We start from the raw sequence: 3,714 nt of genomic DNA, 5'->3' as shown, positions 1-3,714 counted from the left end.
TGTTTTCCTTTTTTTTTTTTTTTTTTTTTTTTGGCTTTTTGGCTTTTTGGCTTTTTGAGACAAGGTCTCACTATGTAATTCAGACTGCTCTTGAACTCACTGTGTAGCCCACGCTGGTCTCAAACTCGCAGAGATCCTCCTGCCTCAGCCTCCTGAGTGCTGGGATTACAGGTGTGCGCCACCACGCCTGGAGGTATCCTCTTTCTTTAGATTGATCATCAGCTAGTATGAGCATATATTGAAGCCTCTGGATTGGAGCGTTATCCGGCCAAATTGTGACACTTGACAAGTAGTACCTCATATGACCCAAACCAAGAGGACATGCTCTTCTCAAATAGAATCCCAAATACACTATTTCCTAGCCTAGCATCCTGAGTTTCCTTGGTCTGGATGGTCCTTTGGGATGTGTACATGTGGAAGAGTCCTGAGATGGAGTTCTGAGCCACATTCTGTGTATCTGAGGGAAGAGATATATAACAGCATCGGGGAAATTACTGGAAAGAATGCTCATAGCCTCAGATATCAATAGACTAATGCCATGAAATAAATAAGCAACCCTAAAATTTTAATGCAAGATAAATGTAATATTATTGGTAACTAGAACCTTATTGTAACAGGATACATAACTATGATCTGGCATCCTAAATATATGACTTGCTTTAAAGCAATAACAAAAACATTTAGTGGGGGAGGGGAAGCAATGTTTCCAGAGAAGTACATCTCTAGAAATTACTGGTCTTCCAACCCAAAGGGATAGAATAAAAGAAAGAGAAAAATTACAATCCAAAATTAGTAAGACTACCAGACTGTATTGAATGAGTTTAAGACTCCTGTTCCCAGTAAACACAGGGAGCTTTTGGTCCTATTATATGTAACAATTGACATCACCCAGGGTGAGAGAATGGGAAAAAATTAGGAGGCTAGTGATGGTCAAATATTAAGTTTCTTGGAAAGTGAATGTGGAGAATTCAGGAAAATGCACAACGGGAAGACTGTCATCAATTTTTGGTGAAATCTAAGACAAGAGATGATTAGAGAGTGTTCAGTGACTACCAACAACTAATATGAAGTTACTAAAAACAAGTCAGATCTAACCAAGTTCATTTTTCTTCTGATGACAGGATTTCAGACTGCTAAACTAGGGTCTGTAGACATAGTAGTATTCTTTCATTCTTGCAAAGTATTTGATACTCTCTCCTATAGTCATTCTGTGGAGAAGGCCAGAGGCAGAACCATTAGGTGAATTCAAAACTGGTTGACCTATATGCAAAATATCAAAATAGTCCTGATCCACTCTGCTCCCAACCCTGTGCTTCTGGGGATTGAACCCAGTGCTAGATCTCCAGTACAATACTCCTGATTCTTTTCTTAAATTCTTTCTGGGTAGTTCTGGGGATTAAACTCAGGTACCTGTATCATTGAGCTATAACCCTAGCCATTTCTTTCATTTTTTATTTAAGATAGGGTCTCATTAAATTGCCAGATGGGTTTCAAACTTGTGATCCTTTTGTCTCAGCCTTCCAAGTATTTGGGATAATAGATATGTGCCATGGTGCTCAACCAATGGTCCTGATTCCTAACTAATCAACTCAAGCTCCCTTTGGCTCAATCCCTACTAATGATGTTTAGCAATGCCTCGTATAAAGTTAGAGAAAGTGAATTTACCAAACCTATGAAATGACTCAGAACTGCAAGGTATCATCAGAAATTAAGAATAATGATCAAGTTACTAGGAATCTAAAAGAGCAGCGCACAGGAAACTTGGGGATCAAGAGAAAACGGCTCAAAAGTGAAGAAATCACCAAAAACAAACATGAGAGTATAGGGAGAGCTGTCAAGATGAAGGCAACAGAGTAGTGATTGATGCAACAGATACAACCATCTCCACTCCAAAGACAAAGGAATGAGAAAGCAGGGCAGAACTGAAGAAAGATGTAGAGAGAAAGGGAATCTGCAAGAGGCAGCCACTGTCATCTCTCACCCTCAGGAGAGCAATCTTGCAAGAGTTAAGCCAAAAGCTGAATCGTGTTAAAGAAAATTAACGGGCTGGAGATTAGAGGATGTGGGTGAGACTTGGAAAGAAGAGGTACCCTTACACAAAGGAAGAATGACCGCAGCTGGCAACTGTACAAATAAGCCTTTCAGCTCCATGATTTCCTGACTATATACAATCTCAGCATGCCAGAAGACTGGGCCAAAGTAACAGGACTTGACCGGCATTAATGTGAAGTGTGGCACTGAGGATCAAAAAAATCAATTGCACAAACATGGGCTTGGGGCACTGGGCATGGAAGCTATTCATATGAAAATCAGCTCATATTTAGTTGGCCACAACTTTCACCCAAGCAAACAGTGTGACTGAGCTTATCAGAATGTTAACCCAGGGCTGGGGATTTAGCTCAGTGGTTCCACTGCCTGCCTGGCAAGCACAAGGTCCCGAGTTTGATCCTTGGTACCGAAAAAAAAAAAATGTTAATCCAATTCTGGGTGTCGCTAGTATTCCTGGTTCATGTTGGAAATGCATCCTCCATTCCCCATGATACTCTTTGGCCATTGGTGGAACTATGTTCTTTTTTGGGTGCTACCATTTGGGATGGTCATCATAAAATTAGAACATGTCCAGAAAGCTACCAGGAAAGTAAGAATTCAAAACACCACATCTGTGAGGAAAGCTGAAAGAACAGTGGCTTAGCCTAAAGAGAAGGCCATACTTCCAAATCTGTGGTGGCTATTTCACACAAGGTAGATTTGTTTTGAACTAGGACTAGTCAGGGAAGTCACAGAGAAGAATGGCCTCCATTCCATTTAGAACCACCCAACCATGATACTGGCTTCTTTGAGAAAGAATGCTCTCCCCCTCATGGGAATTCCCTACCTACAGGACCTGACATGACTCCTACACTTGTTTCTGAATGTCAGTACTACTTCTCATGGAAGTAGTATTGCATTTAGAACATACTATAAACCACTTACCTAAGTGCATTTGAGCCACCTAATATTTTAATGAGACAATTTAAAGGATATGAGCTACCTATTGTTCTAGGCCTTCTAACTCTCCCTATGTTCCAAATTAATGCATCATAATACAACAGGCCTGAGCTGATAAAATCACTATCTTTTCGCTGAACTAAAAGTTCATGCTAAAAAGGACATTAAAAGGCAAAAGTTGGAACACATTTCTACATCTTTTTTGCAGTAACCCCCACCCTGGGTTATTTTATGAAAGAAACAGGGTTTAAGGAGGTAAAACAAAGTTAGTAAGTGTGTATTCTGGGGTCTTTAGTTGGAAAACAACCCAGGCCCACTGATCTCTGGGTGTGAGACAATGGGTATCTGTAAGAAGGGGATAAAGAGTGTATCTGCCTTGCAGAACTTCCTTTTGGTGAAAATTAAATAACACAATGTTAATACAAATAATATGTTACAATGAATATAAACAAATAGAGATCTACAAAATTACACTAAAATGTATTCTCCATAAAATTCTATGTCCTAGAGAAGCAGTAATATTTTAACTTTGGCCTTTGTAAACTCTAATCCATTTCAAGTCATTTGAGGGTTTCAAGAATCTACTATGGGCCAGGCGTGGTGGCACATGCCTATAATCCCAGCACTTGGGAGGCTGAGGCAAGAGGATCACTGTGAGTTCAAGACCAGCCTGGGCTACATAGTGAGTTCCAGGGCAGTCTCAACTACATAGTGAGACCCTGTCTC

General features: G+C 40.3%; 1 protein-coding gene across 6 annotated transcripts in view; it reads right to left on the bottom strand.

Annotated features, from left to right (window-relative positions):
- Positions 1-3,714, bottom strand: part of Frmpd1 (FERM and PDZ domain containing 1) — a 178,140-nt gene that overhangs the window by 35,740 nt on the left and 138,686 nt on the right. The window lies entirely within an intron of this gene.

Source organism: Fukomys damarensis, unplaced genomic scaffold (genome assembly GCF_012274545.1).
Source record: "Fukomys damarensis isolate Sample0158 unplaced genomic scaffold, DMR_v1.0_HiC HiC_scaffold_36, whole genome shotgun sequence".
Lineage (NCBI taxonomy): Eukaryota > Metazoa > Chordata > Mammalia > Rodentia > Bathyergidae > Fukomys > Fukomys damarensis.
This window is presented reverse-complemented; position numbering and strand designations above follow the sequence as displayed.